A 22,437-nucleotide genomic window follows, 5' to 3' on the forward strand; every position below is an offset into this window, starting at 1 on the left:
ATATATATATATATATATATATTCCCTTCAACTATTTTCATACTGAGAAAAGTTTCATCAGTTACAATTATCATTTTTCCATGTAGGAATGTTAATAGTTCAACTTTGATAAGTGGATGATGATTTCTTTTCCCTGTTTAGCTTCACAAGCTTCTCTTGCTTCTTATATCTGAATGTCAAATTTTTAATTCAACTCTGGTTTTCTCAGCAAGAATGCTTGAAAGTCCTCTATTCCACTGAATAGAATATTTTTCCCTGAAACATGATACTCAGTTTTGCTGGGTAGATGATTCTTGGTTTTAATCCCAGCTCCTCTGCCCTCTAGAATATCCTATTCCAGGCCCTTTGATCCCTCACTGTAGAAGCTACAAGATCCTGTGTCATGCTGATTGTGTTTCCACAATATTCAAATTGTTTCTTCCTGGCTGATCGCAATATTTTCTCCTTGATTCTCCTGGAACCTGTCTATGATATTCCTAGGAGTTTTCTTTTTGGGATCTTTTTCAGGAGGTGATCGGTGGATTTTTTCAACCTCTATTTTGCTTTCTGGTTCTAAAACATCAGGGCAATTTTCCTTGAGAATTTCTTGGAGGATGATTTCTAGGTTCTTTCTTTGATCATTGCTTTCAGGTAGTCCAATAATTTTAAAATTATCTTTCCTGGATCTATTTTCCAGGTCAATAGTTTTTGTCATGAGATGTTTCACATTGCCTTCTATTCTTTCATTTTTTTGGATCTGTTTAACATCATCTTGATTTCTCATAAAGTCACTAGCTTCCGTTTGCTCCATTCTAAATCTGAGGGAATGATTCTCCTCATTGAGCTTTTGAGCTTCTTTTTCCATCTGGCAAATTTGGCTTTTTAAGGCATTCCTCTCTTCATTGCCTTTTTGAGCCTCTTTTGCCATTTGAATTAGTCTATTTTTTTAAGGTGGTATTATCCTCAGTCAGGCTGTTGACTCTAATTTTGTAATTTTCTTGCATTGTTCTCATTTCTCTTCCCAATTTTTCCTCCACTCTCTTATCTGCTTCTTAAGGACCTCTATGGCCTCCTCGTATTTTCCTTTGAAAATACGAGTTCTGATTTCACTATCTTCCTCCTGTTCCATGCTTTGCTTTTTTTGTCCCCAAAATAGGAGTCTAATGTTGGAATCTTCTGTCTGCTTTGTTTTCTTTGCTTAGTCATGTCGTCCCTCAGTCACTTGACCCCTGGGCTTTTTGCCACAGTAGGACTCTGCCACCCGACAGGGGAGCTTTCATCACAAATGCTGGGGTTTTCTCAGCTGCTGGAGGCATTACTTGGGTGCCCTCTCTGATGTGTCCACACACTCTGGCAAGCTGGTCACATGCCCCAGGACCTCCAGCCTAGACAGCAATCCAGATCCAAGCAGGTTAAAGCAAGAGTGATTACCCCTCAGACTGGTCATTTGGTCCCCCTACAATCTGCAGACCAGGAGCTCTGAAGTAGCCACATGGTGATGGCTGCTGTGCCTCAGCTGCTTCTCCCTCCAGGGACAGAGGCCAGACTGAACTCTCGGACTCCCTGTTCCCAATGTCTGTCTTGCCATCTCATTTTGTCTTTGGCATTTATGGGTTGATAATTCTGGCAACTGCCACCGCTTCTGGTGATCTTCATTCCTGCTACCCCTCTAGCCACAGCTGGTCGGGCCGCCCTGAGGCTAAAACCACGGGCTCATGCGGGGCTGCCTGTGTTCCCAATATGTTGCGATGAACCCTTCCTCTCTGCCTGCTGCACTGTCTTCAGTGGAAGATTCATTTCTCTCTGTTACTTTGTGGGTTCCATAGCCATAAAGTTTGTTTAGAGTCATTTTTTATAGGTATTAGAGGTGGTTGTGGGGGAAGTACAGGAAATGTTCCTGCTTCTATGCTGCCATCTTGGCTCCACCCCAATCCATTATCTTTTGATCAATCAAAAATTTGTTAAAGAAAGACTTGTAATTAAACCTTAATTTTTTCATTTCATTATATTAAAAAATAGAACTAGTAAAAATATTAATTTCTTTTGAGATGGGGAATAACAATTAGTAAAAAAAAAAAACAGAATCGGGGTGGAGTCAAGATGGCAGAATAGAAGCAGGACCTTCGCATGGCTTCGGTTTTCACCTTCCCCAATCCATGTAAGAAGGAGGCTCTGAACAAACTTTGGAGCTGCAGAACCCACAAAATGACACAGAGAAGCTAACCTCCCACTGAGGAGAGCCCAGCAGGCCAGCAGGAATTGGCCAGTGCAAAGTTCTGGGCGCCGAGCCCAGGCCCGAGTGAGCAGGAGGTTTTAGCCCCAGTGCAGGCCTGACCAGCCGCCAGCCCGAGGGACTCAAGATCAACAGCAGCTGTGGCTGTTTCCAGATTTATCAACACATAGATGCAAAGGACAAAATGAGAGGTCAGTGCAGTGTGGTCAGTATTTGGGAGAGTGTTGGTTTTGCCCCCAGGGTGAGAAGTTGCTGAGCTGCCTTGTAGCTGGTGCCAAGCTGCAGCTTCAGCTCCTGGCCTAGGCTGGAGTTCTTAAGATGTGTGACCAGGTGCCAGAGCCAGTGAGGGCTTCTGAGAGGGCAGCCAACTAATAGCTCTGGCAGCTAAGAAAACCCCAGTGTTTTGGGACAAAGCTCTCCTCTCTGGAAGCAGAGTTCTACTGGGGCAAAAAGCTCAAAAGTCAAGTAATTGAGTGGCAACATGAGTAAGCAAAGGAAGAAAAGCAAGCACAGCAATCTGACTTTAGATTCCTATTTTGGGGACAAAAAGGATCAAAGCATGGAACAGGAGGAAGACAACGAAGTCATAAGTCCTGTACCAAAAGCTTACAAGAAAACTATGAACTGGTTACAGGCCATAGAGGAGATTAAGAAGGATTGTGAAAACCAAATAAGAGAAGTGGAAGAAAAATTGGGAAGAGAAATGAGAATGATGCAAGAAAATCATGAAAAATGAATCAACTACCTGACTGAAGAAAATAACACCTTAAAAAATAGTCTAAGTCAAATGGCAAAAGAGGCTCAAAAAGCCAATGAGCAGAAGAATGCCTTAAAAAGCCGAATTTTCCTGATGGTCTCAAAAGCTTACTGAGGAGAATCACTCCTTCAGAATTAGATTGTAACAAATGGAAGCTAGTGACATTATGAGAAATCAAGATACTATTAAACAGATCCAAACAATGTGAAATATCTCACTGGAAAAACCACTGACCAACAAAATAGATCCAGGAGAGATAATTTAAAAATTATTGAAAAGCCATGATAGGGGCAGCCAGGTGGCAGTAAGAGCACTGGCTCCAGTGTCAGGATGACCTGGATCAAATCTGGGCTCAGATACTCAGCACCACACCCAGAAATAACTGGCCGTGTAACCTTGAACAAGTTACTTAACCCCGATTGCTTTTAAATAAAAAGCCATGATCAAAAAAAGAACCTAGAAATTATCCTTCAAGAAATTCTCAAGGAAAATTGTCCTGATGTTTTAGAACCAGAGGGCAAAATAGAGGTTGAAAGAATCCACCAATCACCTCCTGAAAAAGATCCCAAAAAGAAAACTCCTAGGAATATTATAGCCAGGTTCCAGAGTTCTCAGATCAAGGAGAAAATATTACAAGCAGCCAAGAAGAAACAATTTGAATATTGTGGAAACAAAATCAGGATAACACAGGACCTGGCAGCTTCTACGAGTGAGGCTTGAAATATGATATTCTAGAGGGCAAAGGAGCTGGGATTAAAACCAAGAATCACCTACCCAGCAAAAAAGAGTATCATGTTTCAGGGGAAAATATAGACATTCAGTGAAATAGGGATTTTCAAGCATTCTTGATGAAAAAATGATAATTGAATAGAAAATCTGACATTTAGACAGAAGCAAGAGAAGCATGAGAAGGTAAACAGGGAAAAGAAATCATAAGGAACTTATCAAAGGTGAACTATTTACATGGAAAAATGATAATTGTAACTTATGAAACTTTTCTCAGTATGATTATAGTTGAAGGTAATAGAAATGTATATATATACATATATGTATGTATACATATGTAAATCTATATAGGAGAGTATATGGGCATATGAATACATATGTGAATGTTTGTATATATGTGTACAGGTATACATAGACAGAGCGTACAGGACCAATTGAATAGGAAGGGATGATACTTAAAAGGTGAAATTAAGAGGTGAGAGAGAAATATAATGAGAGGAGATGGGGAGAGACAAAATGGGGTAAACTATCGCATACAGAAGAGATAAGGGAAAACTGTTACAATGAAGGGGAAGAACAGGAAGGCAAAAGGGAATGACTCAGTGTTACTCTCATTGAATTTGACTTAGGAAGGAAATGACATACATACCAAATAGGGTTTCTCACCCTACAGGAGAGTGGGTGGGAAGGGGATGAGAGTGGGAATGGTGGAGGGGAGGGCAGGTTGGGGGCAAAAGAAGGTATAAGCACACACTTTTGAAAAGGGATAGTGTCAAAGCAGAGAACAGAACAAGTGCGGGGCGGGATAGGATGGAGGGAAATATAGTCAGTCTTTCACAGTATATCCACTATGGAAATGTTTTGCGTAGGTACACGTTTACAACCTATATTGAATTGCCTATCTTTCCAGTAAGGGTGGATGATGAGGGAAGAAGGGAAAGAATCTGGAATTCAAAGTTTTAAAATCAAATGTTTAAAATATATATAATATATATATATATATATGTGTTTTTTTAACATGCAACTGGGAAATAAGATATACAGGCACTGGGGTATAGAGATCCGTCTTGCCTTACTGGAAAGTCGGAGGGGGGATGGGAGAGGCTATAGGAGAGAACAGATTGGGGGAGGAAGTATACAGTGAGATCACTGTTTTGGTGTAGTGGATAGGGACAAGAAGGGGAGAAAATGTGTAACTCAAAATCTTGTGGAAATTAATGATGCAAACTAAAAATAAACACAAAATTTAATTTAAAAAATAAAAAGTAAAAAGAAGGTAATGGATTAAGGGGCAAAATGAAAAATATACAATTTTATATACAAATGTTATGGGAATTTATTTGGCTTTATTATAAATAGTTCTGAGAAATCTTATTTTCTTTTTCCTTTCTTTTTAAAGGGATTGAGAATCAGAGGGAGAAAACAGATTTAATATTTTTTTTATTTTAAATAGGGGTAGGAATGATATAGGTATAAAATATTGCATTCACTTTCAGATGAGATCACTGTATTAACATCAGTTACTATTTTACTTTTTTACAAGAGACTACTCACAAAGTAAGAGTAATCTATAAATGTATGTAGTGTAAAAAGAATGTATATTAATAAAATTGAAAGTGACCAAATAAAAATTACTCTCTTTGGCATCTCAGTTCTGTACAACATGTCACACATCTTTTCCAGCCTTATCTAGTACTATTCCATTTCTATTATTCTCCATTCCTATCAAATTAGCCTGCTGGCTCCAACTCCTACCTCCTTGGTTTTGCATAAGTTGCCCTCCATATATGAAATGCATTCCCACCTCACCCATTCCTCATAGAATCCTACCATCTTTCAAAGCACAACTAAGATGGACCCCTTCTACATGAAGCCTTTCTGGATGAACCTAGTTAATAGTACTTTCTCCCTCTTGAAATTATTTTGTATTTTTTTGTACATATTTTGCACTTAATTACATGATACAAGTTCACAGGATGTGTCCTCTAGTACAATATAACTCCTTTGAAGGGTAGGACTTTTTCATTTTTGTCTATGTATATACCCAGTGCTAAGCATAGGGGTATGTACATATTAGGTTTCAGTAATACTTGACAATTCATGAAGTAATAGAATTGTGATAATGAATTTCATAATAACTACATCATTACAATAAAATAAAAAACATATATTATAAAAATTATACACACACACACACATACACACAGACAAACGTGTGAACAGAGATGGTGCTGTCCGGGCCTATGATTTCACTGATGTAACTCATTCCTGGAGAGGAATCCCCTTCAAACAATAAGGACAGCAATTGTTCTTCAACTTAAAGATGTAGTGATTTGCTCTGAGTCACAGAGTCATATGGCAGAGTCTGTGCTTGAAGATAGGTCTTTCTGACAATGAGAATTGTTCCCAATCCGCTATGCCAAGCTGCTTATTATTATTCATTTTATAAATTATCATAGCATGAATTATTTAGACTTAATCATGCAAAGTTTTGTTTTAACTATATCTTGCAGGTTGTATTCTTAATCATTTTGAATTCTTTAAGTAACAAAAATAACTGATAATTGTCTCACTTCCTCTTTTAACATTTAAATGTTGTTACTGAAATTAAGGTAAACTGAAGCATGAAATTCCAACCATTATCAGTTTATTAGCAGAACATGAATCTACCAACAAAGTGGGTCAATAGCTACCTCAATAACACCAGAGACAAAAAATGAACAGAGGCAGTTCCTTTTTATTAACAAAGAATAGAATCGGGTAGAACAACAAGATTTGTAGTACAGCTAACAACAACATGAGAGCAGGAACTTTAAGATTGGATTTTCTTTTCTGAGGAATATGGGTTAGTACCTATGTGGAGCTAGTGACCACTTCCCTCTGTCATTAAGTAATGCAGATTGATTTATGAGGGCCATCTGCATGAAGTAATTTTTGCTAGAGGATCAGACCTAGTAGTCTCCCTGGCACCTAGAAAGTTTGTTAGAAAGATAACAGATTTCCATAATGGTCCAAGGACAGTTTAGGGACTAGTTCCAGGACTTAACGATAACACCTTTAAACTAGCTCAGAGGGAAAAGCCGAATTCCTTTTTTTTTCAAATTACATGAAAAAACAATTTTAACTTTTTTTTTGAAATTTTGAGTTCCAAATTCTTTCCCATTCTCCACCTCCCTCCCCCTCACTGAGAAGACAAGCAATATGATAGATTATATACATTTGCCGTTATGCAAAACATTTCCATATTAGACATTTTGCAAAACAAGAAAGAAAATAGTTAAAATGCATACTTCAATCAGCATTCAGATTTCATCTAAATTTCATCTAGAGGTAGACTGTATTTTTCATCATAAGTCTTTTGGAATTATCCTGGATCACTGTATTACTGAGAATTAGCTAAATCACAGTTGAGCATCATACAATATTGCTTTTACTGTGTACAGTGTTCTCCAGGTTTAGCTCAATTCAGTTTGCATCAGTTTATATGTCTTTCCAGGTTTTTCTGAAAGCATTCTGTTTATCATTGCTTATAGCATCATAGTATTCCATCACAATGATATACCACAGTTTGTTCAGTCATCCCCAATTGATGGGTATTTCTTCAGTTTCCAATTCTTTGTACCACAAAAAGAGTTGCTATAAATATTTTATGCATGGGTCATTTCTCATTTTGGGTTTGGTTTTTTCTTATCTCTTTGGGGTACAGACCTAGTAGTGGTATTGCTGGGTCAAAGGGTATCGACAGTTTTATACTCTTTGGGCACAATTCCAAATTGCTCTCTAGAATGGATGGATCAATTCACAATGCCACCAACAATGCATCAATGTCCTAATTTTTCCCTATATCTATAACATTTGTAATTTTTCTTTTCTGTCATATTAGCCAATTTGATAGGTGTTAGTTACCTCAGAGATGTTTTAATTTGCATTTCTCTAAATCAACAACGATTTAGAGAATTTTTTTCTTATGACTACAAATAGCTTTGGTTTCTTCACCTGAAACTGACTGTTCACATGCTTTGACAATTTATCAATTGGGGAATGACTCATATTCTTACAAACTTTTTTTCCAGATTTCTGCTTTCTTCCTAATAATTTGGCTGCATTGCATTTCTTTGTGCAAAACCTTTTTAATTTAATACAATAAAAATTATCCATTTTACTTCCAGTAATGCTTTCTATCTCTTGTTTGGTCATAAATTCTCTCCTCCATAGATCTGATAGGTAAACTATTCATTGCTCCTCTAATTTGCTTCTGATATCACCATTTATGTCTAAATTATGTACCCATTTTGACCTTATCTTGGTATACAGTATAAGATGTTGGTCTATACCTAGTTTATGCCCAGAGGTTTTCCAGTTTTCCCAGCAGTTTTTTTCAAATAATAAATTCTTGTTCTAAAATCTTGGATCTTTGGTTCTATCAAATACTCAGTTACCACAGTCATTTACTACTATGTATTGTGTACCTGAACTATTCCACCAATCCACCACTCTATTTCTTAGTAAATACTAGATTATTTTGATGAGTACCACAATGTAATATAATTTGAAACCTGGTACAGTTAGGCCACCTTCCTTCCTATTTTTTTTAACTGATTCTCTTTATATTCTTGGCCTTTTATTCTTCCAGATGAATTCATTGCTTATTTTTTTCTAGCTCTAAAAAGTAATTTTTTGGTAGTTTGGTATGGCATTAAATAAGTACATTAATTGAAGTAGAATTGTCATTTTTATTATTTCTAGAATTATTTGTTGTTATTCTTTGGTCATTTCAGCTGTGTCCAACTGTTCATAACCCCATTTGGGGTTTCCTTGGCAAAGATTCTGGAGTGGTTTGCCATTTTCTTCTCTAGCTCATTTTATTGCTGAGGAAACTGAGGCAAAAAGGGTCAAGTGACTTGTCCAGGGTCACACAGCCAGCAAGAGTCTGAGATAAGATTTTAACTCAGGAAGATGAGTTTTCTTGATTCCAAGCTCAGTACACTATCCATTTTGCTTTGTAGCTGCCCATAATTGTTTAGATTTAGATTTATTTTGTGTTTAAAGTGTTTTATAATTGTGTTCATATAGTTCCTGGATTTGTCTTGGCAGGTAGATTCCCAATTATTTTATGCCATCTACTACAGAATTTCTCTATCTCTTCCTACTGGACTTTGTTAGTAATATATAGAAATGTTGATGGCAAACCATTTCAGATCTTTTCCAAGAAAACCCCAAACGTGGGTCACAAGGAGTCAGACAAAACTGAAACAATGGAACAACAACTCTTCAGTATTGGTGAATTTGCCCTTTTAATTTTTAATATTGATAATTAGGTTTTCCTCTTTCTTTTTAAAAATCAAACTAACCATTGCTTTATCTATTTCATTGTTGTTTTTTTCATAAAAACTGTTTTCTAGTTTTATGTATTATTAGTTCAGCTTTAGAAAGCTGAATTCTGAACTTAGGTAAAGGCCACAGAAAGGGACTTAAATAGATACAGAACCAATTAAAATATGAAATCAATACAATATAGAGTCTATAACAAAGTAGAATTAATTTGAATTTATCTCATTATTTTAGCTACTTTGCCTGAAAAATAAAATCCACAAAATGCAGAGGCAAAGAGAGAGTAAATAGAGGCAAAGGAGTAGGCCTGATAATCAGGTACCAAATAAACAATTCCACTGTCTTCATTTCAATCAACAAGAATTATTAAATAGCTACAATTTGTCAAGTGCTTTTAAAATATGTTACACAATATGATCTCCTTTTGTTCATACAGATTTATATCACAAACAAACTTGTTGAAATCGCAGATCAAAGAACTTTATGTCCCCAGCAAGAAAGCAGAGGCTAAACCATTCATCTAAAAAAGGGGTAGAGGTGGAGCGGCTAGGTGGTGCAGTGAGTAAGAGTGCCGGCCTGGAGTTGGGAGGACCTGGGATTGGTTCTGGCCTCAGATACTTAACACCCACACAAAAAACTGGCCGTGTAACCTTGAGCAAGTTACTTAACCCCAATTGCTTTTTAAAAACGGGGGGGGGTAGAGGGCATGAGGGAGAACTACAAGGTGCTTTTATTTCAAACTCCTTTAGGTATAGAAAGAGTAGACCTTCAAATGAGATTTTATAAAACAAAGAAGAAGGTGCCTGGTATTCTCCATTGGATTACATAGCAGATTTGTATTGGCTTGCAAGGCTTTTTGTTTCTATAAAGAAACCAAGAGCCAAGAACAGAATATTCAGTAAATACTTGAGAAAAGAAAACTTACATTCATTTCTTTTCTTCAAAGAGAGGGTTGACTTCAACACAGAATTCCTACTAGCTGACAGTGTTGGATATATTTTGCTGTCATTAAAAGTAGTATTTAATCTCTCTGTAAATGTTTCTTTAAATAATCCACTATCTCTACCCCAACAAAGAAATAAACACCACAAAACTGTATTCAGTATACCTAACTGGGTACTGTGAGTCTTTTCATTTTATAAGAATGGAAATCCAAGGTATCACTGTGACAAGAGGTTAACTAACAATTGTCCACAGCCTCATTATTGCTCTATAAATACACACACACACACACACACACATACACACACACACACGTTTCTCTTTTGTACACAATGATGCTTCTTTTAAAACTCCCTGTTATTACAGTAATAACAGTATAAAACGATCAGCCACATGAAGATTTCAGGGCAAGGAAGGAGAAAATGATTAAAAGGTCCTTTGGGAGGTAGTACTTCCTCTAGTTTTAGACTTATTTTGATTTGACTCACACCAGCAAACTTCAAATTAAACTGATGATCTTTATAGACAGGATGATCTCATTTGTTTGTCTACATTTTACTGGCAAAAATAGTTGACATTGGCTTCAATCCAGTTTAGCATTTTTAAGTGCCCACTAGAGACAAGGAACCATGTTGTATACACAACTGCATGGTAAGAAGTAAAATATCTTTCAAAGTCTTTGGGTTTCTGCAAGTTTCTTTAAAATAATTTCCCATGAACCCTTTCTAAAAATGTGGCAACACACACATCAAATTTAGACTTATCAAAGTTCTCTAGATATATTTTTGTTAATAATGAATACTTTTTTTGACAATGGCATTTTTTCCTGTAATAAAGTACTACTGGCTTCAACATTAATTCAATTACTTATTATACAACATATACAATAGAAAAACTGATAGAAAGGGACTGGTCGCCTATTATGACCTGGAAAATTTTTTCTCCTCAAACTGCTCATTCTACCATTGCTAATACTGAGAAAATTATCAAGCTGCTATATTTTATTGCCATTAATTACAGTCACAGATTCTGGAAAAGGACACCTTTTCCTAAAAAAGAAAAGCTCATAAAGTGTTATTCCATATAATTTTGTGCCCATTGAATTTTTCCAAAAAGCATTTTTGAAAATTTTCTGTGTTGGATAGAACCGCTTCCTGAAAAAGAAATCTGGTGAAGCAAGAAATTAATTGTATGGAATTATAATAACTTAGCATTGCTTAAATGGGGAAAAGAAGAACATTTCACTAGTTTTTCAAAATCTCAGGATAGGATTTAGCCACCATTTATTTTCAGAAAGGTAATAATGGTCTTTGGAAAGAAGCATAGTCCCTGATAAATCAGGAACCTGATCAAAAAAGAATCATTTGTTCCAAAATAATACAGCATTAACAGAAAGGTAGTTACACTGTGCTTGCAGAGAGAGGTTTGGCTTCAGTGTGGAACCACTTGACTTAATTACAGCATAGCAAGGAAATAATACACTCCAAAGAAAGTAATATGGAAAGGGATGGCTGTTGTGATCCATTTTAGGTATGAGAACAGATGGTCCTGCTGCTTAAATCTAGAATGAAGACTGAGAAAGAACTGGAAGTGGACTCTGGCCAACTTCTCTACTAACCAACTTCAAAAAGCTTTTGTAAATTTTGCCACACATTCTTTGAGTGGTTTTGATGTGGAGTTAATGAGGGACCCCTAAAATGCCATGGACTGTTGTCCACAAGGCCCAGGTCCTTAGCATTCACCTGGGGCACCTAGTCCTTTCCAGTTAATAATCCTTTCAATTGCCCTTTCATTGTGGTCCTCATTGTCTGCACCTGGCCCCACCATAGACTGCCACTCCTCAATCCCATCTAGACCCCTTCTCTGTTACCTCCCAGTTACCCCAAGCTATTGGCCACACTATAAAAAAGATCAGCCTACCAAATTGCTCAGATTCCTTAAACAGTCTGGCCCTCTTGTACCCAAGCATCACAATAATGCTGGTTCTTAAAAGTCCTGCCTGCTTCCATTCCAACAACAAACCTTGTCTCTGACTGAAAGAAAGCTTAAGTTGAATTCTTTCAGGGCAGCCCCTGCATCTTTTGCCCTTACCAGCACCCCTAGACTGCAACAGTTTCACTGAGGAAAATCTAGTTACAGAGTTGGTAAATCATTAAATATATATCGAGCACCTATCACATACCTAACTCTAGCCTTAGCATCACAACATAAAAGATGTATAAGCCACAGTCTTTGTTCAAGAAAAGCTTACAATACAGAGTTCTAGCTGCCGGGATGATTTCAATGTAAGTCAAAATTCATTTTAAAGTGAAATTACTTTATTACCATATTTGTAATTATGTTCCCCACAAAATAAAAAATCTATCATTGCCTTCAATATTGTCTAAGAAATCAAGTCAATTCAAGCCAACAAATATGAAGTGCCTACTATGTGCACCATGCTAAACAATGGAGGAGATACAAAAGTGAAAAAGACAGCTGCTGCTATTAAGAAGGTTAAAATGTGGTAGAGGGATACAGCACATACACAGATAATCATAATACAAAAGAAATCCAAAGAATACCAGGAAAATAGGGTATTCTTCTTACTGGCTTGGACATGTGTCATTTGTGCAGAGCATTCCTTTCTATAGAAATTCCTTCCACTAACACAGGTCAGCAACTCATCCATAAGTTACAGTCTTAAAGACTTAACTGAGAGGAATTGAAAGGATACATGACTTGCCCTGTGACATGGTCACAAAGCTTTCATGTAACAGAAGCCAGACCAGGGCTCAAGTTTTCCTGATTCCAAGTCTGGTCTTCCATCCATCATACCACAATGCCTATCCTTATCATTATTATTATTATGCTATAAAAGTACAAAACACTACACCGAATTTAACAGGAAAAAGATAATTTGTGACTGGGAGGGGGACAAAGAATAAATTCATGAAGAAGGTATCATTTGGACGGGATTTTGAAAAATGGATGATTTCAGCTATGATTTAGGAGGGCATTCAGATAAAGAATGACTAGAACAAATAACCGAGGCACATACAAGGGATAAGGAACAGTTCAGTTTGACTTTGAGTCAAAATATGACAGAAAAGAAGCAAGAAATAAGACTGAATAAACACTGTCTTCACCAAATTATGAAGGACTTTGAATGCCAGTCTATGGAATGTGATTTATTCATTAAGCAATATAAAGCCATTTATAGCTTTTGAGCAGAGGACTGAAATGTCACTGCATATGAGCCTATATATTAACTGATATACATGTGCATTAGATATATTAATATAAATTCTGAAAACAGAGTGGTTCTATAGAGGAAAGCAAGCCTCTAAAATAAAATCACAGGGACAGTACATTTAAAACCCGATTCTGCTTCTGGAAGAAGGGAAGGGAAAAAGTAGGAAACAAGCATTTATGTGTGTACTAAACACTTTACAAATATGATCATGTGATAAAATAACTTAATGTTTCTGAAAAATCAAAATTTAAACACTTGGCCTTAATTTCTTTACTTGTAGAATATGTAATAGACATAAAAGTAGATAATCAAAATTATAAATTCTTTAAAACATACTGTAAAAGTAGAATGATGATATCAATAATGTCCAAGATAGACTGAAATATATAACAGATTTATTTAATAAAGAATAAGTTGTTAGTACATAATTATAATGATATTATTTTGCATCATTTGGCCCAACAGGCCTTCTTCTAGGTGCAAAGAACTATGCAATATCCGTTACTTACATTATAAAATTATTCATCAAAATAGACTTATCTTAAATCTTAAGGTTTGTAGAGAGGTAACTAAGCTTAATATCTAGTATGCTAGGTGTGGAAATAGGAAAACCTAGGACCAAATATGACCCAGGCTCACAACCTAGTTATGATCCTCAACAACCTATTTTCTCTCACTCCCCTTCAAACATCTCTCATATGTTCTCACATATTTCATCTCTCATAACTCTTCTCCTCTGCTCCTGCTACCACCCTGGTATATACCCTCATTACTTCACCCCTAGAATACTGCAACAGACTGCTGGTTGGTCTCCTTGCCACAAGTCTCCACTCGACTGTCAAATTCATTCTACAGCGCAGATCTGACCACATAACCACTAGTCAGTCAACAAACATTTATTAAGCACCTATTACATGCCAATCACAGTGTAATTTCCTATCATCTACAGAATCAAACATAAAGTCCTCTGTTTAGTATTCAAAGCCCTTCCCAACCTATCCTTTTCTACCTTCCCAGTCTTCTTATAATTAATTCCCCTCTAAAGTCTCTGCCATCCAGTAACACTAGTCTTGCTGTTCTTCAAACAAGACAGTCTCTTCAGATACTTTCAGATTATTTCCCATAACCTAAAATAATCTCCCCTCCTCTTCTCTACCTCTTGACTTCCCTGGATTACTTCAAGTTGCAACTAAAAGTCCATCTTCTGTGAAAAGTCTTTCCTGATTCCCCTTCATGCTAGTGCCTTGCTGATGATCTCTAATTCATTTTTGTACATAATTATTTGCATGTTATTTCCCCCATTAGACTGTGAGTTCCTTAAAAGTAGAAACTATCTTTTGCCTTTCTTTGCTCAACATTTAACACAGTGCTGAACACAATAAATGCTTAATGACAATGATTTTAGCTTTATGACAATGCGCAAATCAATAGCTGGGTCCCTTGAAGAACAGCTAATTCAAGCTCAAGATAGTCTGCAGATCTGCCTCCCTAAAACTACAGCTCACCCCCAACCCCAACTGTTATGTTTACCTTTAATGGTCAGTCAGAGGACTCAATTAGCTCCAAGCAAAGAAATTTACCAATATGGTACAGCATGAATAGTAGTAACAAAACATCCTACCTATAAACATGAGGCATACTCTCCCCAAATACACACATCATGAGTGGGAAGATTAGGCACATACCTAGAATATATCAGTAAGGAAACACACCCTCAGAGACTACATGTGACCAAGGTGAGTCACATCTCCCATGCTGTAGGGCCTTTTCTCATACTGTCCTTATGGGGCTTTCCCAGGACACACATTCTACCGTTGTTCAGCTGGGTTCCCTGGGCCTCCTCCCTGCACGGTATAGCATCTCCTTCTGGGCAAGTAGTATTGCTGCAAGACAACATGGTGGATGGGTGAAAGGAGGAGAAAGAAATCCCCATTTCCAAAAAGTGAGTAGTATTATTCCTCTCAAGAGCTGGGTTTTTCTTTCATTGCTGGTTATCTTTTCAATTGTCAAAGCTCACGTTCCTCAAAACTATCCCATTACTATCACCCTAGAAAAATGTAACTTGTCTTTTAAAAACCACCAGGGGCCTATTTTATTCTTCAGCTAGTCAATGGCTAGCTGTCCTATAATTTCATCATGTTTGACTGAAGAACTACTTTCACTCCTCTTAAAGCAACAGAATCATAAATATGCCATTACATTTCATTTAAGACCTTACTACATCTTGTTACTGTCCCCTGCTCAATACATTCTTTAATTTGATCAATATCTCATAGTCTCTAGGAAAATATCAGATAACATAGTCTTTGATGTCATTATCATAGGCCATGATGAGGAATCTACTAAGTCAAACTTGTTTATCACACAAAATGTAAGAAATTATAAACCTTACTCTCACTTCTTTATTTCTCAGACATTTTCCTTTGCCTTCAATGTACATATACAGACCCCAATGGCCTGAACCTATTTGGTACTTAGGCAAAGATAATAAATCTACCCTTGACTTAACAGAGATTCTGCTATCCTGATACATCATTGATTCCACATCCCAGTTGATGAATAGTTAACTACTGCAAAAAAATTTTCTTCTTTATGGTTTATTGTTATTTTCTGGTGTAGAAGTGATTCTGGTCTCCTTTGAATTCTCATACTTTATATCCTTCTCATGCAATTTTCACAATATACTTTGTATGAGGCTACAGAGAAAGAGCCCTAGATTTCATCTAAAATTTGGATTCAAATTTTGGTTCTGCTGCTGTCTACATATGTGACCTAGCATGATGCCTTGCACATAGAAGTTACTCTAGAAATGTTTTTAGAATTAAATTGAATGAAAGATTCAGAGTTACAGGCTACAAAATAAAACTTTGAAAATCAACATTTCTCCATGATAAAAACAAAATCCAAGAGGCAATAATAAAGATGGAAATCTCATTCCAAATAAGTACAAAATTCATAAAATGTCTCAGGGTCACACAAAATACTTATGTAGATTCAACTACAAAGTCTGCCTTAAATATAGAAAAACATAAATATCTGGGAAAATAATCAGTGCTCATGGTTAGACCACACTAATATAATAAAAATGAAAGTGCTAAAAAAGTTAGCTTATATTTTAATAGTATAACAATCAAATTATCAAAGAGATATTTTACAAAATTCAATAAAATAACAAAATTCACTTGCAAAAATAAAAGATCAAGGGGAATAAAAAAGAAGTACTAAAGAAAGAAGAATAGCACTTTGAGACCTTAACCTAATTTTAAAAAGCAGCAGCCATCAAAATTATCTGGTATTGTTAATATACAAATATATATATATATACATACATATATAAATATATGCATACACACATAAATATATACACATACACACACATATAAATATATATATAGAAAGGGGGGGGCATAAATTGATGGACCAGACTGGATAAGGGAGAATCAGAAACAAAAGAATTCAATAATCCAGTGTTCAAGAAACCATAAAAACTAAATTACTTAGTAAAGAACTCCTTATCTGATTTTTTAAAACTGCTAGGAAAACTGGAAAGGAATCTCACAGAAATTAGGGTTAGATCAACATCTTACGGTGTTTTTCACAATATATTCTGTATGGATAGATGATCTTTTTAAAAAATATATGATCTTAATATTAAATATTATACCATAAAAAAATTAGAAGAGAAGCAGATCATATCGCTTTCACAGATATGTGTAGGAAATGTATTCTTAATTAAACAGGGGTAGAAACAATTAAAAGGATAAAATAGATTAATTTGATTACATGAAACTGAATAGCTTTTGCAAAAAAATGAAATTAAAATTCCTAGGATAAGAAGTGAAATAGATTGAATAGGAAAAAATCTTTTTTATCAAATTTCTCTGATAAGGGTTTGGTATATAAGATACATAAACAACTAACAGGTGTAAGAACAAATGATATTCTCTAATAGACAAATAACAAAAGAAAATAAACAGTTCTCAAAAGAACTGCAAACTACTAACAACCATGTGAAAGAATGCTCTAAATCATTATAAGAGAAATTAGTCCCCCACAAATTAATAAAGTAGTACCCAGAAAATTGCTAAAAATGACAAAAGATGGGAATAGTCAATGTTAATAGAATTATGGGTATATTGTACTGCTGCTGTAGTTGCAAATTAATTCAAGTATTCTAGAAAGCAATATGGAATTATGGAAAGAAAGTGACTAACTGTTCATGCCCCTTGATTCAGAAATTCCACTGGTATGTATAAATTCAAAGGAGATTAATGATAATACAAAAGTCCACAAATATAAAGTATTTAAAAGGAGCATTTTTAAAGTAGCAAAGAAATTGGGAACAAAGTTGATATCCATTGATACTATCTTATCTTATCCTATCTTACTATCTGTATGACCCTAGGCAAGGCATTTAACCTGTCTCAATTTCAAATGTAAAAGGAATCATAATAGCACCTACTTCACAGGATTGTTTTAAGGATCAAATTAGATAATATCTGCAAAGTGCACATAGTGCACACACCTAGGTGCTTATAAATGATTGCTCCCCTTTCCAACCTTGGTACTAGAAAAGAGATAGGAAAAGATATCTTCCCTCAAATTCCACCCTTCTTTGCAAAGGTGGGAGACCATGAATAAGACATGTAAGACAACATACAACATCAGACATTTTCGTATCTTGGTTAGAATTACTGAACTTTTTCTTCTTCTTCTGTTTTTATCTTTTAATAATGGATTTGGGGATGAGTAGAGGAAGAAATATAATAGGAAATGTGAGTAATGGGGTAAAATGGACATAGTCTAAATGTATTTTTAAAAATAAACTGCTTGAGACTAAGATTATGATCCTATGAGTTTTAATCATGTTTTGCCTTATTCTAAGCACCTCAAAGTGGTTTACAAAGTTAGGGACTGTGAAATTGGAAATGTCCATTGGCAGGGTTTATAGTACTCTGTGAAGGAAGTATTTTTCTATTCAAGGAGGAAAACTTTCTAATCCCAAATTGCTTAAAAATAGTAATACAAAATCAGAATGTTTTCTTGTTTTAATATTTAGAATGTGTCTCTAAACTAACATCTGTTCTCAATTATCAGTATTAACATCATGCTGATCATATCAAGCCCCAGAGAACTCCATGAGACCCATGACCACTGAAAAGAAAGAGTCTAAGTAAGGCAAAGTCAAGATAGCACAGAAAAGGCAAGGAATCACCACAAAAGGATGAGGTGAAACTATTTTCTAATCCAAGACAACCTAGAAGGTCAGCAATAAAGATCTGTCCCACGGGGGCAAAAGTGGAGCATAGTCCACTTATATGTTACCTTGGCAAGCCACCATCAGGCCTTGGGAGCAACTGAATCAGTTCCAGAGATCTCAGCCCACACAGATATTAAGGGGGTCTGACAACTGCCCAGAAGGAAATAAGAGAGATCCCTTTGCTGGCACTAAATACAGGACTCTGTTACTTTCACATACAAGAATCTAGGTCTCAGTTCTGGGTCACAGTCCTAGGAAGGGAAGGAGCATTAGAATACCAGAGTTTGTGGCCACAGGGCACTGTGGACCATAGTCACATTTCCAAGGTGGAAAAAACTGTAGACCCTCACAGACCAGAGCACAGACCAGGAGACTAGCAAATACAATACTTCATACCCTGAAAGAACTGAAAACTTACAAACTCCCAGAATTAGCTCTGAAAATACCCTCTCCAACCTGGGAGCAGAGACCAACTTTAACATAAAGTTAAACATCAAGAAATAGGTTGGAAAAAATGAGCAAACAACAAAAAAAGAACTTGACCATATAAAGTTACTATAGGCAGGGAAGATCAAAGCTCACACTCAGAAGAAGAAAATTAGTGAATTAGTCTCAGGCCCAAAAAAGAATTCCTAGAAGAACTCAAAAAGGATTTTTTTAAATCAAATAAGATAGGTAGAGGAAAAATTGGGGAAAAATTAAGATTTATACAAGAAAATCATGAAAAAAGAGTCACCCACTTGGTAAAGGAGGCACAAAAAGCACTTAAGAAAATGACTGCAAAAAAACAGAATTGGTCAAATGTAAAAAAGATGTACAAAAGTTCATTGAAGAAAAAAAGAACTACATAAAAAGTAGAACTAGCCAAATGGAAGAGGTGACAAAAAATTAACTAAAGAAAATTCCTTACAAATAAGAATTAGAGCAGTCAAAGACTCTGTGGTCACACAGGTAGCCTGCACCAGCTGTTGCGTCCCATAAGTTCCGTCTATTCTCAGAGATGCTACCAGGACTGCTCTCCCTTCTGGGCTTGCCCATGCTATGTCTGAGTAGTGGGGCCCCTGCAGGGCCTCTCTGAGCAGAGTATAAAATGTTTTCCTGGGATGGGTTGATCCACAGAGTACATGGTCAGAAACAACTGACCAGGAAGGTTGCAAATGCTCCATGTAGATTCTGTTGCCAGCCCTGAGACCAAGTCAGATGCAGTCCTTTTGAACATAAGCTGGACACTTAAGCAAGATGGCAGCATCCAGATGCTAACAGTCACCAAGATCTGTGTGGATGGAAAAGGCATATTCTCATCCTACAGCTATTTGAGATGCAATTATGCAATTACACAGAAGTATTTCACAATCAAACCCCACCCAATGCCAACAAGTGGGAGTTTCATTACATTGGATTCCCTATAAAGCCAGAAATCTCTTATTTCATCAGAGCCCATAATATCCCATCTATAAATAAGAATGACGATACTACAGCCATATCTGTGAAATTAACCTCACTGAAATTAACCAGACTGCCAAGATCCAATGATGAAATATAGAAAAAAGTGTCAAGGATATGGGAGTCTATGGGACCCCAAACAACACTGCATGTCAGAAAGAGAAGAGCATGGTGGTGAATTTTAGCACCAGCAGCCTTGGGTTCAAATGTCTCATCCTGATTGAAAAAAATCAATGTGCTAGGGAACAGCAGCATTCTGGAGATGAACCAGAGTTGGGTGAATTTTAGCACCAGCAGCCTTGGGTTCAAATGTCTAGTCCTGATTGAAAACATCAATGTGCTAGGGAACAGCAGCATTCTGAAGCTGAACCAGATTGGTCATCCCAATGACAGCAGAAGAAGTAAAAGAGTCGCTGGGGCAGATAATTCCTTATTTCTCTATATGCAACAATAAATGCATATGGAGCAGAGGGACTATATTCAGCTGTCCAGAAATCATCCATCCAGTAAGTCTGAACAAAAGTCAACCACAGAATCATCGAATGTTCTTCATCCTCCACACTCTGAGTATTTATATTCTGTGGAGGAAAACAAAGGTTGAGAAGATTCTTCTCCATGGACCCATACTCCTTCCACCCATTAAAGTACTCCTTGTATACCACCCCCAAACCTGCTTCTCTCACACCGTCTGGGATTTTGCTGAGTACCTGGAGGATCACTGCAGAAGTGACATTATCCTTGACCAGTGGCAGAAGACGAAAATAGCAGAAATGGGTCTCATCTTATGGATCATGACCCGGAAGAAGGAGGTTAAGAGAATCGTGTTCCTCTTCAACTAGGCAGACACATGAGAGTTCCTGTCACCCAAGTGCGGGCAGACACAGAGAGAACTCCCAAGACCTCTACACTCTTGCATTAAACCTTTTCTGCAGGCGGAGCCAAGATGGTGGAGTAGAAGCACAAACTTGATGTGGGGTCCTGTTCCAGTCTCTTCCAATACATGTAAAAAATGACTCTAAACAAACTTTAGAGCTACAGAACTGACAAAGTGACAGAGAGAAACAAATCTCCCACTAAAGGAAGCCTGGCAGGCAGACAGGAAGGGTCTATTGCACCAAGCTGAGTGCCAAGCACAGTCCTGCGTGAGCCATGCAGTTTTAGCCCCATGGTGGCCACCGGAGAAGACTTCAGAAGAGTGAATCATCAGTAGCTGTGGCAGTTTCCAGATTTCTCAACCCATAAAAACCAGAGAAAAAGTAAAAGGTCAGTATGAAACTCTGATGAAACTGGAGGAGACTAAAGAGCATGGGTCCACACCTACCCCGGGGCTAGAAGCGGCCAAAGGCACAGTGGCAGCTGCAGTTGTGTGGCTACTTCTAGAGCTCCTGGCCTGCAGATCATAGGGGGACCAAGCAACCATTCAGACAGTAATTGCTCTTGCTTTAACTTGCTTGGATCTGGATCGCGGTCTTGGGTAGTAATCCTGGGGTGTGTGACCAGTGAGCCAGAGCTTGTGGGGGCTGTAGAGAGGGAGGCCTCCTAATAGCTACAGCAGCTGCAAAAACCCCAGAGACTTGGGACAAAGCTTTCTCCATTCTGGAAGCAGAGTTCTACCATGGTAAAGAACTCAAAAGTCAAGTAATTGGTTGGCAATATGAGCAAGCAATGGAAGCACAAACATAGAGCATAGAATCCTTTTGGGGGGATAAAAAGGATCAAGGCATGGAATGGGAGGAAAGCAGTGAAATCAGAACTCCTGCATCAAAAGCATCCAAGAAAAATTTGAATTGGTTACAGACCATGGAGGAGTTTGAGAAGTATTTTGAAAATCAAGTAAGGGAAGTGGAGGAAAAATTGGCAAGAGAAATGAGAATGATGCAAAAAAATCAGGAAAAGCAAGTCAACAGCCTGCTAATGGACACACAAAAATACACTGAAGAAAAAAGAGGATAAATCCTTCAAAATTAGATTGTAATGGGGCAACTAGGTGGCACAGTGAATAGAACACCGGCCCTGGAGTCAGGAGGACCTGAGTTCAAATCCAGCCTTAGACACTTGACACACTTACCAGTCATGTGACTTTTGGCAAATCACTTAACCCCAACTGCCCTCCAAAAAGGAAAAAAAAACTTAAATTGGAACAATTGGAAGCTAATGACTTCATGAGAAATCGAGATACTATAAAACAAATACAAACAAATGAGAAAATAGAAGGCAATGTGAAATATCTCATTGGAAAAACCACTAACCTGGAAAATAAATCCAGGAGAGATAGTTTTAAAATTATTGGACTACCTGAAAGCCATGATCAAAAAAAGAACCTAGAAATCATCCTTCAAGAAAATTTCAAGGAAAATTTCCCTGATATTCTAAGAGAACCAGAGGGCAAAATAGAAATTGAAAGAATTCACCAATAACCTCTTGAAAAAGATCCCAAAAAGAAAACTTCTAAGAATATTATAGCCAAATTCCAGAGTTCCCAGGTGTAAGGGTTATGGGATTTAAAGATCTTCCATGCCCCGTTGGACTTG

At 36.9% G+C, this 22,437-nt stretch overlaps 1 protein-coding gene and 1 pseudogene across 1 annotated transcript in view; one reads left to right on the plus strand and one right to left on the minus strand.

Moving 5' to 3' along the window:
• BICD1 (BICD cargo adaptor 1) overlaps positions 1-22,437 on the minus strand; it is a 204,554-nt gene that overhangs the window by 164,288 nt on the left and 17,829 nt on the right. The window lies entirely within an intron of this gene.
• LOC138166314 (interleukin-17 receptor B pseudogene) overlaps positions 19,464-22,437 on the plus strand; it is a 5,087-nt pseudogene continuing 2,113 nt past the window's right edge.

The sequence above is a fragment of the Petaurus breviceps genome, unplaced genomic scaffold (assembly GCF_028583685.1).
Source record: "Petaurus breviceps papuanus isolate PSGF00001 unplaced genomic scaffold, PetGlider_PUasm1.0 221, whole genome shotgun sequence".
NCBI lineage: Eukaryota > Metazoa > Chordata > Mammalia > Diprotodontia > Petauridae > Petaurus > Petaurus breviceps.